The sequence below is a fragment of the Glycine max genome, chromosome 16, assembly GCF_000004515.6.
Source record: "Glycine max cultivar Williams 82 chromosome 16, Glycine_max_v4.0, whole genome shotgun sequence".
Lineage (NCBI taxonomy): Eukaryota > Viridiplantae > Streptophyta > Magnoliopsida > Fabales > Fabaceae > Glycine > Glycine max.
Window position 1 is genome coordinate 24,752,588 of NC_038252.2, and position 22,710 is coordinate 24,775,297.

Here is a 22,710-nt window from a genome sequence, read left to right on the forward strand (position 1 = left end):
GAAACAACCTGAAGGGTTTGTTATGCCAGGAAATGAAAATAAGGTGTGTAAACTGATGAAATCTCTTTATGGCTTGAAACAAGCGCCTAAACAATGGCATCAAAAATTTGATGATGTTGTGTTGTCTAGTGGTTTTGTTCTAAACCAAGCAGATAAATGTCTATACAGCAAGTTTGATACTCATGGCAAAGGAGTTATCATTTGTCTGTATGTAGACGACATGTTGATCTTTGGTACCGACCAAGATCAAGTTGATGAAACTAAGGCATTTTTGTCTTCTAAGTTTGATATGAAAGATATGGGGGAGGCGGATGTGATCTTAGGAATAAAGATCAAACGTGGAAACAATGGCATTTCCATCTCTCAATCACATTATATTGAGATGATATTAGAGAAATTTAATTTTAAAGATTGTTCTCAGGTAAGTACTCCCATTGATCCTAACCTGAAGCTATTACCTAATAAAGGTGTAGCAGTGTCTCAACTTGAATACTCAAGGGCGATAGGATCACTCATGTATGCAATGATTAGTACTAGGCCTGATATAGCTTATATTGTTGCTAAACTTAGTAGGTTTACAAGTAATCCCAGTTCTCATCATTAGCAAGCTATGAATAGAGTATTCAAGTACTTAAAGGGAACCATTGACTATGGTTTGACATATACTGGATTTCCTTCAGTTATTGAAGGTTACTCTGATGCAAGTTGGATAACCAATATGGAAGATTATTCATCCACAAGTGGTTGGGTATTCCTCCTTGGAGGAGGTGCTATCTCTTGGGCATCCAAGAAACAGACCTGCATTACAAATTCAACAATGGAATCTGAATTTGTAGCTTTAGCAGTAGCTGGTAAAGAAGCTGAGTGGCTAAGAAATCTGATCTATGAGATTCCATTGTGGCCCAAACCTATACCTCCCATGTCTATCAGGTGCGATAGTCAGGCTACTTTAGCTAAGGCATATAGTCAAGTGTATAATGGGAAGTCTAGACACTTGGGTGTTAGACACAACATGGTTCAGGAGTTAATCATGCATGGTGTGATATCAGTGGAGTTTGTGAGAACTCAGCATAATTTGGCCGATCATTTAACCAAAGGGTTAAGTAGAGATCTCGTGAAAAGGTCGGCTGTGGGATTAGGATTAAAGTCCATCTGAAATCTCTTATGTTAAGATACCCAATTCCCATCTAATATGAGATTAGGTGCTGAATTCAATGTGGAAAGCTTAACATGTAGAGATTGGAACACATCATCGAAAGTATCCCAAAAGGAATGTGTTCGGTTCTGTAAGTTAAGGAGGTTGGAGTATAACTCCTCAATGGTTCTTTTGAAAAATTGCATTTGCAGGTGCAAGAAAGAAAAGGACTACCTATATAAGCATGAAGTTTAGCCGCTTCAAGAAGCTGGGACTTGGCTTTGATATGCTTATGAAGGATAGGGACACAGGCTAGTAAAACTAGTGTCGAGCAAGAGTAATGTTATAAACTATTGTGCAAATTATCTTCATGTATTCATTATGAATAGAAAGGGTTCAATCCTTAGTGACACCCTGATATTCGAATATTTGAAACGTGTAATTTGCTAAGATGAAATTCAATCGTCACGATATTTCATCTATGCAGTAGTTTGTGGTATGTTATGACTTTGGTGATTTGATCGGTAATTACACTAAAATGGGGGAGGTTTGTTGGACATTTTAGTGTAATTGATCTCTTTATTATGTTAAAATAAGAGTGCACGCTTGTTTTAATGTAATAACGAGATGTTCGGTTTAGGCAAATTTTGGACATTACATGGAAGTGACTTTCAGGAAAAGACAGTTTTTAAAAAGATAAAACTTCCATCAACCGCCAAAAACCACCTGTTCATCAACCGCCAAAAACCACCTGTTCTTTGATCATAAATAATCATTATGGTTCAGAAAGCATGACGGGTGAAAAAACATACAAGACCAAAACAAAACTCTTGAATTATAATCTTCTGATTTTATCCGATTGAACAATTTTGGTTGAACCCCGAAATTTGATTCAATCTGAAAGTGTTATACACGACTTTAGATTTATCCAGTATTATCTCGATTTTCAAATTAACCAACAGTACTTTGATAGACTAATAAGTTCTATGAAAAATCACCAAGTAAGCTTATTGGCTACTGCTTCAGAACCTACTCACCAATGATACATAATCTATTGTACACAGTTTCTGATTTTCACTTGCTGGCACAAAGTAGGAGTTGCTTTAGGATGATAAAATAGTTTTATAAAAATCCATTGATCAAATTTCAAGTTTAAGCTTTTGAAAACAAGCTTTTGTGAAAACAAATTTTAAGCGCACAACAACAATATATGAGAAGAGGTAAAAGGGGAAACAACACACCAACTATTTATACTTGTTCATCCAACCTGAGATACGTCTAGTCCCTACACCTATAGGATTCCACTAAGACCAAGAACCTTGTGGTATTCTTTCTTTCCTAAAGCTTTTATAGGCTCCTACCCAAGTATTCTTTCAAAAAGCCTTTCTAGGCTTCACCCTCAATACCACCTATCACTGGACACACACATAACCATATTTTGTGTTCCCAAAACCTAAGAAGCCCAATCACCTGATTGCTCTCCTAGTTCTCTTCAGTAGCATCTGCCACTAGACATTTACGCATCCATCTGTTGTGTTCCCAAAACTTCAGAAGCAGTAGTCACATGACTATTCTCTAAAGCTCTCATTAGTAGGACCTATTATTGGCTACATAGAACAACTTATTGTGGTTCCTTCACACCAAGGGAAAGGTGGACAAAACACTTCGGTTTAGGCACTATTGGATTTCACCTAGAGTGTTTCGGCTTTGGATGTCCCTTTAGATAGGGGGTTTGTCAATTGACCTTTACCTTCTACTTTGGAAATCTTCCTTGCAAGTTGCTCCTTCAAATTTGACCAATTTATAGACTTGATCAAGAGCTAGCCATTTTTGTGGTTGTTGGAGGTTGAATTGAAATGTTGCATGAGTGGTCCATGTTCCTACAAGTAGTCTTTCTGCCCGATTCAATCTTTATCATACAACTCCATTAAGTTGTCTTCTCCATCTCTCATTTTCCTCCACTATCAATCAGTTTGAAGATTTTAACTATTAAAGGATCCATTAAGATAGATCCATTGATGCCAATTGTGATCTTAGTCGCTTCCTCATGAATTCAAGTTTTAAATCATGGAATGTTTTTTGGAGATTGTTTCTGCAGCAAGTCTTCTAGAGAAATCTTGTTATTGCATAGCAATTTATCTTCTACTAGGTTGCTAGTTCTTTTCCAACTAGGGTAGATGTTACCTTGAATTCCTATGACTTGGACTTTGTCAAGGATCACAAAGAGCAACAACATCAGGAATAGTGTTGTTCAAGCACTGATGCATCTTAACTGGTGTGTGCTTCTGGAGTGTGAGACATTATCTTCATGTTCCAATTGCAATGCAATTTCTAATGATCCTCTAGTCATGTGTAGCTTTTGATATCTACCCCTTGGCTTAAGCTATCCTTATTATCATGCCTCTGATCATATATAACTTTTTGATATTTGTACTTTGATCCATAAAACATGATTTCCTTTCCAGCTTCTGAATAGCTCTCTTTCTAGTAGTCCTTATTCTAATTACAAAATCCATGTCATTGAGAAACTTCCAATGTAGGATTAATTATGGTTCAGACTTGTACTATCCTTCTAAATTTTTCTTGTCTTAATAAGAACACTTAAAGAAATCATTAGTAGTTAAGGTTAGTCATTTCAGTTTTGTTTCGTAGTAGTTTGTCATCATTAAAACACTAATTCCTGGAGGGAATTTTGTCTCAACAATGAAGACTCAAAGAAAAGAACCATTCCCTAAGTTCTTTATTGGGATGATACAAAAAGCTTAAATAGTTCATTATTTGCTTAGCAAATTTATTTGTAAATGTGTTTAACGTACATAGCCTTCTCACATTATGAGTTGATTCTTGTAGTCTTTGAAATTATTGTTTGTCAAAGCCAAAATTGACTTAGAGTTAAAGAATATAGGGAATAATAATCTTGAATTAAGATTGTTAGTTGATTGTAGTCAAAAGTAACATAAGGAATTAATACTTTGTGTTGAAGGAGATCTGAACATAATTTAGGTTAAGTGAACCATTATAAGAAGCTTGGTTCATCTTGCTTCTATTTTCCCTCATGTTTTCTTTGGACGAAAGCTTTTATTTGTTGAAAATTTTATTTTGCAAAAATTTTGGTCACTAAAAAAATTAGCTTTGTAAAATTTCTTTATTTTTTTTAGGTTTTGGTCCTTGTTAATTTTAGTTCTTCTAATATATCTATTCCTTTGATTTTAGTTCCTATAATATTTTATTTATTTTGAATTAATCTCTTTAAAAAATATTTGATAGGACTAAAATCAAATTATCTATATATTATAGGGCTAAATTGAAAAAAAAATAAAAATATTAAAAAGACTAAAACAAATTAACAAGGACAAAAACTAATAAAAGAAGAATTTTACTGATACCAAAAGTCAAATAAAAAAAATTAAAAGACCAAAAGCAAAATACAACTGTATTTCAAGAACAAAAAATATTTTTATTTATTTATTAATTTCCTTACTTTGATGACGAATGGTGTTTTCTCGAAAATTAAATCCTAGCCTTTTCATAATAATAATAATAATAATAATAATAATAATAATAATAATAATAATAATAATAATAATAATAATAATAATAATAATAATAATTGTAATTATTATCATTATTGTAATATAAATAAATAAATAAATTAATAACCATTTCCATAAATAATACGACAAAAATTATAGTCAAAATTTCTCACCCAAAGTAAAGACAATATTGACCAATTCAAGGCAAAGATAATTAAAACTGTAACCTCGAAGTTAATTTACTTTTTATACATAAAAAAGTAAGTTTTTTTATGATAGTATGGAAAGAAATTTAAACTTATGTTTAAGGATAAAGTAATATAACATACAGGGAGGATATTTTTTCAAATAAAAGTAAATAGGATAATTTACACTTAATTTTCCGTGAAGAATTTTTTACTAAATATTTTTGTTCAATAAAAATTAAATTTTCTTTTGCGTGATTAAAATATACTTAATCATTTAAATATACTAAATTACATAACGAAAATGAAATTAAGTCCATATAATAATTATTATCTTCTCTATACAAAATTAGTTTCTAAAATCAATTATTATTTCTTATTTATTATCTTCTCATTCAAATAGACTATTCAAGATTTTCTTTACCTAGAGAAATTTAATTTTCTTTAAACATTTATATTTCTATGTCAAATTATTAGAGTAGAATATATATATGTCACGACCCACTCTTGGCCATGACCGGCGCACAGACTGTGTCTTCCTTAGTCTGGCCAGCCTATCCTATACAACATAACCTGTAAAGAACACAATATATATATATAAATATATATATATATATATATATAGACAAATCCATGTACTGGTATCTCATCTCATCCATTTAATAACAAAGTGGATTATAACCACTAATCATCAAGTGTCTCAAAATATCACAAGTGCATCATCATCATATCTATAAAGGAGAGTCATTTACATTTCCAAAATAAAGGAGTCCCCTCTAAATCTAGTACTACCCTGGTCCCTATAGCTGCATTATACTGGAGTTACAACCAAAATATCCATCAGACACAATTGGGATCTACCAAAAAGATAATCAAGTTCCTGGGTGTGTCAACGAATCCCAGGAAATCGGTTACTCCACTACTGGGTATCTGAGAAAAGAAGTAAAATAAGGGGTAAGTCACAAGGACTTAGTGAGAGCATAATATACTACGCAGACATGAAAGAGAGCACCATTTAACATGAATCTTTCCATTTCCCAAAAGATATTAAAATAACATTCTTGAAAGCAATGAACAAAAATAGACTTGCTTTTAGAAATCACTGTACGCAAAGAATATACATTTCAGAACTTCTCATAATCTGGTATTCAACACAATTACTTTAAATAATCAAGCATTTATTCTACTATGTGCACATAGACCACATTATCTCTTCGTTGTGGTGAACGGTAATCATATAACTACGACATTTAGCTCGTAGGCTGCATTATCTCTTCGTTGCAGCGAACGGAACATATAAATATACTATGAGAGTTTAACTCATCGGCTACATTATCTCTTCGTTGTAGCAAACGGAAATATCATTATACTATGAGAAATTATCCCATAGGCTACATTATCTCTTTGTTGTATCAAACGACATATATCATTATACTATGAGAAATTATCCCATAGGCTACATTATCTCTTCGTTGTAGCAAATGACATATATCATTATACAATGAGAAATTATCCCATAGGCTACATTATCTCTTTGTTGTAGCAAACGACATGTATCATTCATAAACTCAACATAAATAAAATTAAACAAACAATTCAACCTTCATCCTTATACATTATCGAGGTCTCAAAATAAATCTCAAAGCTTAGCAAAAACATATATTTTCGAAAGTATACTTGCTTCTCCATAATGAACCTTAAGAAAATCGCTAAGTATATTAGCTACTCACCTAAATAACCCAATCACTGACTTCTACCACTGTTAGGAAGGTCAACCACTGTATTTTCCACAGAACCTAAGCATTTAAATAATAGAACAAAGGATTAGACAAAATCCCCAATTAGCAAACCTAGGGTTTTGAGAAAATCACAATAATCTCTAACACTTAGCTTCTAACTCTTTTTCTCACAGCCCATGCCTAATCAGTGTTATAACATACTCATCTAGCATAACGGGTCATAAACATTTACCTTAAAGAGATCAAATAGAAAAACCAAAGAAATGCGTAGTGTTTTCCATTTTCTTCAGCCACCTCCTTGTGTGCGGAAGGACACAAGGATACAAAAGTTTGAAAATTTTAGAATAAAGGAATGAGATGAGTGGAAGATTGAGAGATGAGATTTTGGGGAAAAAGAGTTAGGGTTGGAGAGGTGTGGGCTGCTGCACAAAAATAGAAAATGGAAGTTTTGAGAAGGGGGGGTTCTCGGGAGTTTTAAAACTGCAGGGGAGTGGCTTGAAACGGTGCGTTACATTCTTCTCCCATGAAACGGTGCGTTACATTCTTCCCCCCTTAAAAAAATTCATCCTCGAATTTTGATCTATGACTAACCTTGAGTCTCAAACAAGTGAGGATACTTCTCACGCATAATGGTTTCTGGTTCCCAAGTCATATTCTCTCCTGCTGGCCCTCTCCAAGCCACTTTCACTAATACAACATCCTTAGAACGTAAACATTTCACACGTTTGTCCATTATAGCCATTGGTTGTTCTGTATAACTGAGATTCTCATCAAGTTGCACTGACTGAAGTTGAATAATGTGAGAAGGATCATGAACATATTTTCAAAGCATCGACACATGAAATACTGGGTGAACACTCGATAGATCTGGTGGGAGGGCTAAACGATAAGCCACCTACCCCACCCTCTCTAGAATCTCAAAGGGACCAATAAACCTGGGGCTAAGTTTACCCTTGAGACCAAAACGTAAGATACCTTTCATGGGAGACACACGCAAAAATACATGTTCTCCTACACTGAAATCTAAAGGTCGACGTCTCTGATCTGAATAAGACTTTTGTCTACTCTGAGCAGTCAGTAAGTGATCTTGGATTATCTTAACCTTCTCAACAGCTTCTTGAATTAGATCTGGGCCTACTAACCTAGGCTCTCCCACTTCAAACCATCCAATCGGTGCTCTACAACGCCTCCCATACAAGGCCTCAAAAGGTGCCATATGAATACTAGATTGATAACTATTATTATAAGCAAACTCTGCCAAAGGCAAGTATTGATCCCAACTACCTTTAAAATCAAGCATGCAAGCACACAACATATCTTCTAGGATTTGTATCGTCCTTTCCGATTGACCATCAGTCTGAGGGTGAAAAGCAGTACTCAAATCTAATCTAGTCCCTAAATCCTGCTGAAAAGATCTCCAAAATTGAGCTGTGAACTGAGGGTCCCTATCTGATATGATGGACAATGGCACTCCATGCAAAGATACTATCCTCTCTAAATAGATCTTGGCATATTGAGTTGTTGAGTATGTAGTTTTCACTGGCAAAAAATGCGCTAACTTAGTCAATCGATCTACAATCACCCAAACTGAGTCATAACCCTTTGGGGTTTTAGGTAACCCCGTCACAAAATCCATAGTAATCCTTTCCCATTTCCATTCAGGTATATAAATTCTCTGAAATAAGCCTGCGGGCTTTTGATGCTCTGCTTTAACTTGTTGACACACTAGACATTTAGATACAAATTCAGCAACATCCTTTTTCATTCCTTCCCACCAAAAGAACTCCTTCAAGTCTTGATACATTTTAGTAGAACCTGGATGTATGGTGTAAGAGGAATAATGAACTTCTTCCATAATCTTTTCCTTCAAGCCTCCTGAATTAGGAACACATAGGCGAGTGCCAAAATGTAAGACACCTTCAGAATCAACTACAAAATCAGAAACCTTTCCTGCTTGAGTCTCCTCCACAATCTTCCTTAAGTGAGGGTCTTTACTTTGAGTGACCTTAATGGTATCCACTAAAGTGGAACGAGCATGAACATGGGCTAAAAGTGATTCAGTGCCCGCGACCTCAAACCTTACTCCACTGGCTAAAAGATCTTGAAACTCCTTCACTACTGGTCTCCTAACTTCAACAATGTGAGCTAAGCTACCCATAGACTTTCTACTCAAAGCATCAGCAACTACATTTGCTTTACCTGGATGATATAAAATCGTGTAATCATAGTCTTTTAAGAGCTCCATCCATCTCCTTTGCCTCAAATTCAAGTCCTTCTGCTGAAATATGTACTTAAGACTCTTATGATCCGTGTAGATATCACAAGTCTCACCATATAGGTAATGCCTCCAAATCTTAAGAGCAAAGATTACTGCTGCCATCCCTAGATCATGTGTAGGATAGTGTTGTTCATGCCTCTTGAGTTGTCTAGAAGCATAAGCAATCACCCTTCCATGTTGCATCAAAACACACCCCAATCCAATCCTCGATGCATCACAATAAACTACATAACCTCCACCACCCGAAGGTAAGGCTAAGACAGGTGCAGATGTCAAGCAATCCTTTAGCTGCCGAAAACCTTGCTCACATGCATCATTCCATTGGAATGCCACTTGTTTTTGCGTTAGTCTGGTTAGAGGAGCTGCAAGTCTCGAAAAATTCTTAATGAACCGACGGTAGTATCCAACAAGTCCAAGGAAACTACGAATCTTTGACACTGATGTAGGCCTAGGCCAACTTTGAATTGCTTCCACTTTCTTCATATCTACGCTTATGCCATCCTTAGATACCACATGACCTAAAAAGGCCACACTATCCAACCAGAATTCACATTTAGAGAACTTTGCATACAACTTATGCTCCCTCAAGGTTTGTAAGGCTAACCTCAAGTGTTGCTCATGCTCCTCTTTACTTTTAGAATACACCAAAATATCATCGATAAAAACTATCACAAAGTGGTCCAAGAATGACTTGAAGACTCGATTCATCAAATCCATAAAAACTGCAGGAGCATTAGTTAATCCAAAAGACATCACCAAAAACTCATAATGTCCATATTGAGTGCGGAAAGCTGTCTTAGGAATATCCTCTGCCTTTATCTTCAACTGGTGGTATCCAGCTCTCAAGTCAATCCTTGAGAAACATTGAGATCCTTGGAGTTGATCAAACAAATCATCAATACGGGGTAGAGGATATTTATTCTTCACGGTCACCTTGTTTAATTGTCGATAGTCGACACATAAACAAAGTGAACCATCTTTCTTCTTGACGAACAAGACGGGTGCACCCCAAGGGGAACAACTAGGACGAATGAAACCTTTGTCAAGAAGATCCTTCAATTGCTCCCTTAACTCATTAAGCTTAGCTAGAGCCATCTGATATGGAGGTATAGATATGGGTTGAGTTCCTGGAAGCAAATCAATGCCAAACTCCACCTCCCTATTTGGCGGTATACCAGGTAACTCCTCAGGAAAAACATCAGGGTACTCACATACCACCGGGACCTGCTCCAACTCTGCTATTGGCACATTGACATCTTTTACCATCACCAGGTACCCTTGACAACCCTTCCTCAACAACCTGAGAGCCTTTATCGCTGAAATCAAATTACTTGATGACCAATTTTGATCACCCTGAAACACAACGGTCGGTTCCTCCGGCATATCCAACTTCACCACTTTATTATGGCAATCTAAAGTAGCATGGCAAGCAGCCAACCAATCCATACCTAATATGACATCAAAGTCTACCATATCCAACTCTATAAGATCTGCCTTGAATGTTTTTCCCTCTAACAAAATTTCACAAGATTTGTACACTAAGTTTGCTAATAAAGAATGACCCATGGGTGTTGCCACTATCAGAAATTCACTCAGAGGTGATGGATTTCTCCCTAACGTAATTGCAAAGAAAGGAGTTATAAAGGAGTGTGTTGCTCCAGAGTCAAACAAAACGCGTGCATCCTGAGAATCTATGGAATGTATACCTGTCACAACAGCATTGGATGCCTGAGCATCCTGATGAGTCAAAGTGAACACACGAGCCTGCCCTCCACTTGTCTGCCCCTGTCCTCTGGCTCCTGATCCTCTGCCACCTCGATATGATCCATTTGGTCCACATGATCTCGAACCACTAGATTGTCCCATCTGGACCATGGGTGTTGCCACTCCACTAGAAAATGGCTGAAATGGTGACATAGGACAGCTCCTAGCAAAATGTCCAACTTGTCCACATTGATAGCAACCTGTTGACCCTTGTCTGCAAGGTCCGGTATGCGCCTTTCCACATGTAGCACATGTAATAGGGGTTCCACCAGAAGTCGCACGATGTTGTGCAACACCCCGACTATGAGCTGTACTAGCTACCTGACTAACTTGAGTGACTTGTGGCAGACGACCTCCCTATTGACCTTGCCGAGGCTGACTGGTATCAGCTCTAAAACCTCCACCACCATGGCCCTGATGGCCGCCACGAGATGTATCCGAGTGAAACCTCTTGCGAGAGTCACGAGGATTTCCACCCCTGTCTCTGTTTCCTCGCTCAATAGTCAAAGCCCTATTCAGAGCCTGATCATAAGTCATGTCACCATGTCTTGCAATTGCCCTGAACAAATAACTCTTCAAGCCTTCTAAGAACCTCTGAACTCGTAACTTCTCAGTAGCCACCAAGTGTGGTGCATATCTAGAAAGTCGCATGAATTGGATATTATACTCCATCACTGACATCTGCTCGATTTGCACAAGAGTCTCAAACTCACACACTCTACTGTCTCTAACACTTTGAGGAAAAAAGTGAGCTAAGAACAACTCGATAAACTCATCCCATGCTAAAAGAGGTGATCCTGCTGGTCTTGCAAGGAGCATAGTCTCATGCCATCCCCTTGCTACATCACGCAACTGAAACGCTGCAAACTGTACCATCCGAGTAGGGGAGCAACCTAAACCTCGACATATCCATGACACCTCATCTACAAAGGTCTGAGGATCCTCATGAATGTCTGAACCGCTGAAAGTCGATGGATTAAGCTTTGTGAATGCACTCAAGGGAACCTCCGCAATAGCGGGTTGAACCAAGGGTTGTTCATGCTGCACACCCTTTTGACCAGTCTCAGAAACCGGTTGTGGTTGCCCTGCCTGTTGTTGCCTACATTCCCCAACCACATCAACTAATCGTCCTAAAATCTCTTGCATATTTTTCATATTAGCCGTTAACTGAGCTAGTGTTGGGTTCCCACGTGTAGCTCTAGGAACCTCAACCTCTGGCATTCCACCACCCCTACCAAGACTTCCCCGTCCACGACCTCTTGGGGCTACATCTTGGGGTTGAGCAGAAGCCTCATCAGAAACTGCCTCATTAACACGTCTATTCCTGGGTGGCATCTTGACCTAAGACAATGGTAAAGGTCAAAGATTTAATTACTAGGAAGAACTAGAGAAGCAACTCGGAATCACATACTCTAAGACAATAACTCCAGTCTAACATGGATTGTCATAGCCTCTTGCATGTAATTTGTGCCCGGGTACACAAGTTATAAACAAGATTCCATAACAAACCAAACAATGCAGCTATATGACCTATCAACCTGGGCTCTGATACCAACTTTTTCCCAACCCACTCTTGGCCATGACCGGCGCACAGACTATGTCTTCCTTAGTCCGGCCAGCCTATCCTATACAACATAACGTGTAAAGAACACAATATATATATATATATATATATATATATATATATATATATATATATATATATATATATATAGACAAATTCATGTACTGGTATCTCATCTCATCCGTTTAATAACAAAGTGGATTATAACCACTAATCATCAAGTGTCTCAAAATATCACAAGTGCATCATCATCATATCTATAAAGGAGAGTCATTTACATTTCCAAAATAAAGGAGTCCCCTCTAAATCTAGTACTACCCTGGTCCCTATAGCTGCATTATACTGGAGTTACAACCAAAATATCCATCAGACACAATTGGGACCTACCAAAAAGATAATCAAGTTCCTGGGTGTGTCAGCGAATCCCAGGAAATCGGTTACTCCACTACTGGGTATCTGAGAAAAGAAGTAAAATAAGGGGTAAGTCACAAGGACTTAGTGAGAGCATAATATACTAAGCAGACATGAAAGAGAGCACCATTTAACATGAATCTTTCCATTTCCCAAAAGATATTAAAATAACATTCTTGAAAGCAATGAACGAAAATAGACTTGCTTTTAGAAATCACTGTACGCAAAGAATATACATTTCAGAACTTCTCATAATCTGGTATTCAACATAATTACTTTAAATAATCAAGCATTTATTCTACTATGTGCACATAGACCACATTATCTCTTCGTTGTGGTGAACGGTAATCATATAACTACGACATTTAGCTCGTAGGCTGCATTATCTCTTCGTTGCAGCGAACGGAACATATAAATATACTATGAGAGTTTAACTCATCGGCTACATTATCTCTTCGTTGTAGCAAACGGAAATATCATTATACTATGAGAAATTATCCCATAGGCTACATTATCTCTTTGTTGTAGCAAACGACATATATCATTATACTATGAGAAATTATCCCGTAGGCTACATTATCTCTTCGTTGTAGCAAACGACATATATCATTATACTATGAGAAATTATCCCATAGGCTACATTATCTCTTCGTTGTAGCAAATGACATATATCATTATACAATGAGAAATTATCCCATAGGCTACATTATCTCTTTGTTGTAGCAAACGACATGTATCATTCATAAACTCAACATAAATAAAATTAAACAAACAATTCAACCTTCATCCTTATACATTATCGAGGTCTCAAAATAAATCTCAAAGCTTAGCAAAAACATATATTTTCGAAAGTATACTTGCTTCTCCATAATGAACCTTAAGAAAATCGCTAAGTATATTAGCTACTCACCTAAAATTTGAAATCTCATAATTTCAACTTAGTTCAACAAAACTCCACATAACTCAGCATCCACATCAAGAAATTCACACATGACTAATTCAAGCCATACCTCAACTCATTCAAGTCAACCATATAGTCAAATAATGCGATAAATACAATTAAACATCAATTTATAACTAGTAATATTTCAGGGTGTTACATGAATTGATGTTGAAATATATTGATTGTCTATGACTATTTCTTTTACTGTTGAGAACCTTATTATGTTATTGTTTAGATATTGATACTTTGAGGAGGTGATATCATGGTTGGGTTGATGATATATTATTAATTTTTGAATGAAATATTAATAAGATTATGATATTTTGAGAATTGAAATGGATTGTTAATGAAGAGATGTTGATAAATTGTTAATCTGGTATGAGATCTATCCCTATTGAGGAGAGGAGTTAGCTATAACCTCTAAGAAGATTTTTTTTTTTGTTGAAAATGGTATACTTGCAAGATTAAGTTTCATGTAACAATTTTCCGCCATTACATGGAACTAATAACTAACTTTAGTGAAAAAATTTATTTTAATTTGTTTAAAACTCTTTTATTAATTTCATTATGAAAACAATTGTAAACTTTTTGCAATTTCAAAAGCCAAAAGCCTAAATGCAGCATACCAAGATAAAACATCATGCAACATATATACAACATCATAAACTCAAATGTCCATAGTACATGAATATAAACATAAATGTGAATCTCACGACCTCAACATAAGGTCAACTCCAATCATAAAACAATATCATCTCAACCATATCTCATATCATTATCAAGAAATCAACCAACACATGCAACTCAAGACATTCATCAATTAACATAATTATCGCATCATCAATATAATATTCTCAACAATAAGATCATAGACCAATCAAATCATAAATATGGATCACTCTACCATTTATAACAACTCTATACTTCATGTTTAAGGTTATCAAAACATCTCATAAGTTTTGGGTTACTATCTTCATCATTTCTATAATGCACTTATGACTTTCATAGCTTATAAACATGATAGATAAAGATATGCTAACACAATTAAGTTTATGTTGTCTCATGTGAAGCTAAGAAGATTATCTCCAACTTTTATGTTTACCCAAAGACTTAGTTTGAAAGCATACTATGCCTAAAATTACATTCTATATGAAACTTTTACTTATTACCAACAACTCAACATTTGTTCACTAATTTAATCATTTCAACCAACAACTCAACATTTGTTCACTAATTTAATTATTTCTAAAGTTATATACAATATTTTTGGGTAAAATCAAAGTCATTAGTTAGCTAACATTTAGGAATACAACTTTCATGAACACTATTTTCCCTAATTCTCCCTTGAAGATTGACTTTTAGTCCATTTAGTCGACTATGTCTTACTATAGTCAACTAAATTTAGCATAATTGTACCAATGAATTGTACTAATATAAATAGTTGATTATCACGCCAAATAATCAACTATTTGCGAACATGAATTGAAACACAAACCCTAGAACATAAAATAGTCAATTACCAGACCACATATGTATTCTATTTATGTTGTGCTAATTCATATTTATATCCGTCAGTCGCTGAAAGAATGATAAAAAACAATTATTGAAGAGTGGAGAGATGGCTAGTGGTTGCACTCACCGTAGAATGAGCATGGATTCTCTTTAGGTGACTTGGTTCTTTTCTATGATCTCCTCTTCTTCTCTCTTCCCTTTCTCCTCTTTTTCTCCTTTATTTTTCTCTAGGTCAAGTGTGGATGTATGATTATATCTTTCAATGTCTAGGGTTAGTGGGAGAGTTAATTCTCTATTCAGCCCTACTGGCCATTCTATAAATGTCACGACCAAAAGGTTGATTAATGCTAAAAAAAACTCTTAATTAGCCTAATTAATCATATACTAAGTTAATCTAACTAATTTAGTTATCCTTAATACTCTAATATTTAGGATAAGACTTCAAAATCTTTTATATACTCATTGACAGATCCTATTTGCCATAAGTTGGCCAATCTTTCATACAAGAAACCTATATGCATCGGTTTCATGATGCTTGAAAATACTTTCTTGCTAAGAAAGATCAGTTTTAAGAGTTATCTTCCTCTTATTTATTTAAAAATTTAAACAAACAATTTTATTATTTGAAGTCTTGTTAGCATATAACACTAGTTCATCTTGTTCCTTTTGAGATTGACCAGTGATTGATTTTACTTCATTTTGGAATTTGGGTAAGAGTAGGAGTGCAACTCACCAGATATTATCTCCATGAAAGTATATTTTTAGTAGTAATGTCTGCCTTTTGAGATACCCTTTCTAGTTTTGTCTGCCTTTTATTTTTCAAAATTTTCCATTAACTATTTTCTGTTTTCTTCTGTTGCTGCGGCACGTGTATTTTTTATTCTTATTGCTTGTACAATGCAGGAGTTGACTCTAGCACTAGGACGTATTCCCTCTTATAGTTGCATTTCTAGTTGTTGCACTATTTCTTAGGATGCCAAGGTAAGATTGATATTCCTACTTTTTTTATCTTAACTGCAACTTTTGGATTTTATGGTCATGTATCCTTATTGATCTCCTTCCCCTATCCCTATATGAAGATTGAAGGATTTGTATCAAGCCACGGTAGACATACCCACCCTAGGACTCACCGCGGCTTCAAGAAAAGACGTGAGGAAGCCGTTGTTGCAAAAGAAGACTTATTAAATCTCCTTTCTAACCATAGGAGTCATACAATAGTATAATTGTTCATAGAGTCCTAGTTAAGTTACTGTGATAGCTTTCACGTTCTCTGATAGGTGTGGATGTTTTTCTTTATTTATCTGGTGGGGCAAAATGCTTGATAGAATGTAATTAATAATTGTTCCTTCATTGTTAGTATAATGTGATTTTACTTTTTGGTTGAGGAGAAAACGCAAATAGAAGCAATATGTATTTGTTGCTACTGGATTTTATTTTTATATTGTTTTTTGCAGCCAAATATATTGAGCTTGAAGTTTGTATGGGCTGAAGCATTATTAGGAGCATTAGTAGTTACATTTTTATTTATATCTTTATATTAGGAACAAATCTAAACGTATATTAGGAACATTAGTAGTTTTATATTGGTTTTTTATTTGTGTTATGTTTAGTGTCGAAGTTATAATGCACAATGGCAATTTCTAATATTTGACTCAATTCTATTTTTATAAATATATCATTAGTAGATGTCCATCATCCTAAAATTTAGTGCTGGTTACTGTCCTCAAATAGTTCGCGGCTTTGAGTTGTACCATGTGTTAATATTTTACATCAGCATATTATGTTTTGAGTATATAAATGAATTTATGAAAATTCTATGTACGTCAATTCATTAGTTCATATATATTGATTAACTATTATACTTTATTAAGGTATATTTTTTATATATTAAGTGAAATCTATTCTTTTCTTAAAGTGTATGTATTACACATAAAAATTTTCTTTTTATTTTATTTTATTAGAATTGATATAGAAATTTTGTTATTAACCTTTTCTATTATTTTATTAGAATTTTTCTTTTTTATTATCTTATTAGAATTTTTTATTTTTTTTAAAATTAAGACATTCTAAGAAAGTTGTTTAAAAAACCATCTTAGAAAGTATACATTATAAGACAATTATTTGAAAAACCGTTTTAAAATCCTCATTTTTTTATTTTAAAAAAATATATTCTAAGACGATTTTCAACATAAAACCGTCTTAGAAATGTATCATTCTAAGATAATTATTTTCCTAAAAATCGTCTTATAATGGAAGTTTTTTAAGACGGTTTTTTAGGAACCGCCATGAAAAATCTTGACTTTTGATGACGTTGGATTTAAAGATGGTTCAAAATTATCTTAGAATGTGTCTGAAAATCTTCGTTAAATTCCCTTTTTCTAGTAGTGACTATTTGACAACAATAATTTTCTATTAGAAAATCGAAGAACAAACAATTAGGTATTAACACCCTATACCACTATCTAACTAACTACTTTTAGTCTCTCTACCTTCAACTTCAGTTAATTTGTGAAGTCAACTGGACAATAAAATTCCAAAGTCTAATTAAAGAAACAAGGCCACATATCTCACACTTTATAACTGTTTTCAACCATCCTACACAGCATGCCAATGAATTATTATAAAACACACACACAGCATGTTCAAAATTATCTTAGAATGTGTCTGAAAATCTTCGTTAAATTCCCTTTTTCTAGTAGTGACTATTTGACAACAATAATTTTCTATTAGAAAATCGAAGAACAAACAATTAGGTATTAACACCCTATACCACTATCTAACTAACTACTTTTAGTCTCTCTACCTTCAACTTCAGTTAATTTGTGAAGTCAACTGGACAATAAAATTCCAAAGTCTAATTAAAGAAACAAGGCCACATATCTCACACTTTATAACTCTGTTTTCAACCATCCTACACAGCATGCCAATGAATTATTATAAAACACACACACAAAAATTGGAATTGATTGTGCAAAAGAATTAAATCACAAAGTTTCTGGAATTACCACTGGTTCCCAAATTGTCAAGAGCGGTAATGGTATTGTAACTTGTTTAATAAAAACTTTGGTTCAAAACAAACTACATATACATGTATAATGATAACTATTATTTTCAAATCCTCACAAGCAAGAGATTTTCACTCTTTAGTTTTTACCTATGACATTGGAGGAAATTGTGTTGATGGGTTAGACATGCTGATGTTGGCACCATATCCACCAATAGATCCATGTCCAATGTGTGAATGGAGATTGTTATTAGAGAAACAAAGCTAAATATTAACTTTGTACTAAAACTTTGGTGAGTAAATTGTCAAAGGGACCGACAAAGCTTGTTGATAAGCCAAAACTTGATGACGATCCCATATACCGGATGCCTTTGATGATCTTGCAACTTTTCCTCAAGCCTATGCAGGTGTTGTGGGATGCATCTATGTTTAGGGTGTACAATGATAATGTCCCTTTGTACATAAAGCATGAAGATCTTGGGGAAATAGCACACGGTGGTCAATGTCTGAACATCATTGCTATACAGTTGTGGATTATGTAAGTAAATTTAGATTACAATCCATTACCTAATTTATTGTATTAAATTGATGCATAATTTACTTGATTTCAACAAAAATAGACATATGAATGAGTTAAGTTTGTGATCGAGGAATGACTCTATATACGAATTCCTTGAGCCACAGTCCATACAAAGATATGTGCAATCACAATTAGAATCTGAGGATTATATTAGGAAATGAATGCAGAATTTACCGAGAGATGTCTACTTACGGGCCTTCTTGAATGGGTAAGTAAAGCTGAACAAATACATTTAAATAGTGTATGAATTATAATAATTTAATGTTCTCCAAAGCAGTGGACATTGACAACTAGTGGTTATATGTCCTAAGGACAATGTTGTCGCCTGGTTCTATTCCTTGTACAATAAGCCTAACAACTACATCAAAGGAATAATTAATAGTCTAGTCTTAATTTATAACACATTTAATTTATCCTTAGTATTTGACATCAATATATTTTAATCGCATAATATACATGCATGTTTCTCTTAACCAACGCTTTGAAGGGATTTAATGATAAACACGAAAGTAAATCCAAGACAACTGCTAAATGGATTTCAGTTAAAGTAAGTAATGTAAATAATGCTTGATCTCTTCAAAATGACATTTTATTACTTTGTACACTAATTTTGGGTTAAATTTGAATTTTCTATTGAATTTAGTATAATAAATAAGAGAAAGTATTGAGTGCGGCTATTACGTCATGCATTGGATGTCAGCTATAGTCCTAGGAGGTTTCAAGGATAATTGAAAAATGATAATTGTTTACTTCATAACTAATTTCGTTTGTTATAATTGTTATTATTTACACTAATTAAGTTATGTTTTATCATATGATATAGAATTTTACTGATCCAAAACCATTGAAACCAGAGAGAATAAAGACAATTTGCATTCAGTGGGCAAAGTGTTTACTAAGAGTTAGAAATGAAGCACTAAGTGTTTAAGGAATTTTAGAACTTTTAAAGTTATGTTTAGCTTATGTTATAGATGATATTTATGTATTGAGATTATTGTTTCATAAACTTTAAGTATTTCCTTATTTAATAGTATTTATTCAATAATAATTTGAATATAATATATATTGCATGGATTGGTTCTTTTTTTAATTTGCAAGTTTGGATTCATTTAACAAATAGACAAAATATAAAAAAAAAAATGCAAAAACAACATTGGTTCTACCAAAACTGATGTTGTAATGCACCATACAACATCGATTTTAACCAAAACCGATGTTGTAAGTACTATACGATGGATTTTGGTAGAGTCGATGTTGTTTTTGCATCTTTTTTTTTGTCTATTTGCTACTATACCATATTGGTTTTGAAAAGAACTGATGTTGTATGATGGATGTCAACATCAATTTTTATAACCAATATTAAAAATGACCTACTTTTAATGACAATGGTTTCAACATCGATTCAAAATCGATGTTGAATGTCCATAAAAATAGATGTTTGATGGCCTATTTTCTAGTAGTGACTATCACATTACATTGCAAATTGAATGTCTCTCAAATTAGGAAAAATAATAGTATAATATTACATGAGCACAATCCAACATTCCTAATTCTTTTTTCTCAAAATGATTATCTTAAGTTATTGTTAAAATAGTTAAAAAAGAAAAAGAAAAGACACAAACAAGAAAAAAAGGGAGAAATTATCCCCTCGAAAAGGGTAACAGTAACGTGTCAACCATAAGAAGCAAAAACAGGTCTTGAGGAGGAGTAACAACCCAAGAAATTGATCTAAAATGTGACAAAAATGAAAGCAATAATAAGGAAAAAAAGAATGAGCAAAATAGCGTTAGGATTTTGGTTGTATGATTTTAACAATGTCAAACACATTTTAAAAGATGTGTCATTTGTATTAAATATTTTTAGTCTAGGCATGAGTGATAGATTAAGTCTGAGTTTTTTTTTTTATCCATGCTTAGTATGAATCAAACATGATAGATAGATGGAATGATCTCAAAGCTTCTTAGATGCAACGAGTTTAATATTATGTAACCGATTACAAGGTGATGGAAGCTTGCTTGTGGAGCTTCTATGGAGGTTGGATCTTTGAGCTTCAATGAGGTCCTTCAATGGTGATTTTTCACCATGGAGATGCAGCGGAAGGCAAAGGAGAAGAGGAGAGGGGAGGCACCATCCACTAGGGAATAAGCCAAGGAAGAAGGAGCTTCACCACCAAGAATTGCCTTGGATAAGAAGCTTGAAGAGGATGCTTTAATGGAGGAAAAGAAAGAGAGAATGGGGGAGCACGAAATTGAAGGAATAAAAGAGGGAAAGAAGTGGAACTTTGAAGTGTATCTCATAAGACTTTCATTCATCAAAGTTACAACTAGTGTTACACATGCTTCTATTTATAGACTAGGTAGCTTCCTTGAGAAAACTTCCTTGAGAAGCTTCTTTGAGAAAACTTCCTTGAGAAGCTAGAGCTTAGCTACACACACCCCTCTCATAACTAAGCTCACCTCCTTGAGAAGATTCCTTAAGAAGATTCCTAAAGAAGCTAGAGATTAGCTACACATACCTCTCTAATAGCTAAGCTCACCTCCTTGAGAAGCTTCCTTAAGAAGATTTCTAAAGAAGCTAGAGATTAGCTACACATATCTCTCTAATAGTTAAGCTCACCTCCTTGAGATGAAAAGCTAGAGCTTAGCTACACACCCCATATAATAGCTAAGCTCACCCCCATGACAAAAAAACATGAAAATACAAAAAAAAAGTCCCTACTACAAAGACTACTCAAAATGCCCCGAAATACAAGGTTAAAACCCTATACTACTAGAACGGCCAAAATACAAGGCCCAAACGAAGGAAAAACCTATTCTAATATTTACAAAGATAAGCGGGCTCATACTTAGCCCATGGGCTCAAAATATATCCTAAGGCTCATGAGAACCCTAGGGCCTTCCCTTGGATCTCTAGCCCAATCTACTTGGAGTCTTCTACCCAATGCCCTTGCGGGATAGGATTGCATCATTCCCTCCACCTTGGAAAGGATTTGTCCTCAAATCCCGAGGTTCTTCATACTCTGGGCTCCTTCCCTCAACACCTGTAAAAAGAACAAAAACATATGTATTAGTGGTGTTTGGTATGTTGAAGTAAGGTAAGGTCTGAAAACCCATTTTCTGGGCATCTTCCCATGAAGGAACATGGTTTCTCACCAACTCAATGAGTGGTGCTACAAGTATAGAAAAATATGGGACAAACCTTTTGTAAAAATTTGTTAAGTCATGGAAGCCCCAAATTTTTCTTATACTTGGTGGAGTGAGCCACTCAGGAATGACCTTTATTCTCTTAGGGTTCATGGGAACCCCTTGATCACTATTTGAAAAATTAAGAAAAGTAACGCAATAAAACATACCTTTTTCTGTATTTTCATATTGATTATTCCTACCAAAAAGTATGACAAACCTAAGGTGTCCCATATAAGTACCTAAGTTTGTATTGAAACTAAAAATAAGAACAAACCTACCTAATGGGTCCCTATGTACACACACCATGAAGATGTTAGGTGTACGAGTGATTTTACAAAAGAGGGTTGCACCACTCAAAACATTTATCATACCACCTATTTTAGGGACTTGGTGCCTAATAATACCTATTTTGGGCACCAACAAAACACAAGGATTTAAGCTCTTGCGAACCAAACCCTCATCCAACAACTTCTTTACTTGAGGAATAAACTCAAGCCCAAGAGGTGTGGCAATGCTAGCAAGTGTCTTTTTACAAAAGAGAAAATGTGGAGGTTGTCTAAGAGGGAAAGTTTCTTTAATGTTTGTCTTTATTGTAAAATGAGTTTCCTTCTTAGCTAACCTCTTGTAGGAGACACTTACCTCCTTACACTTCTCTTTAACCACTAATGGTTGTCCATCTTCTTGGGGGTAGATTTCTTCACTAGATTCTTCCCCTTTTGCTTCTTCACTTTCACTAGAGGAAGGTGAAGTAGTAGCCTCATCTTGGCTACTATAAATGTCTTGGCCCCTCATAATCATGGTTTTTGTGGTGGGGCATTGAGAAGTAATGTGTCCTCTTCCAAGACATTTAAAGCACTTTATAGAGCTAGTTTTCTCT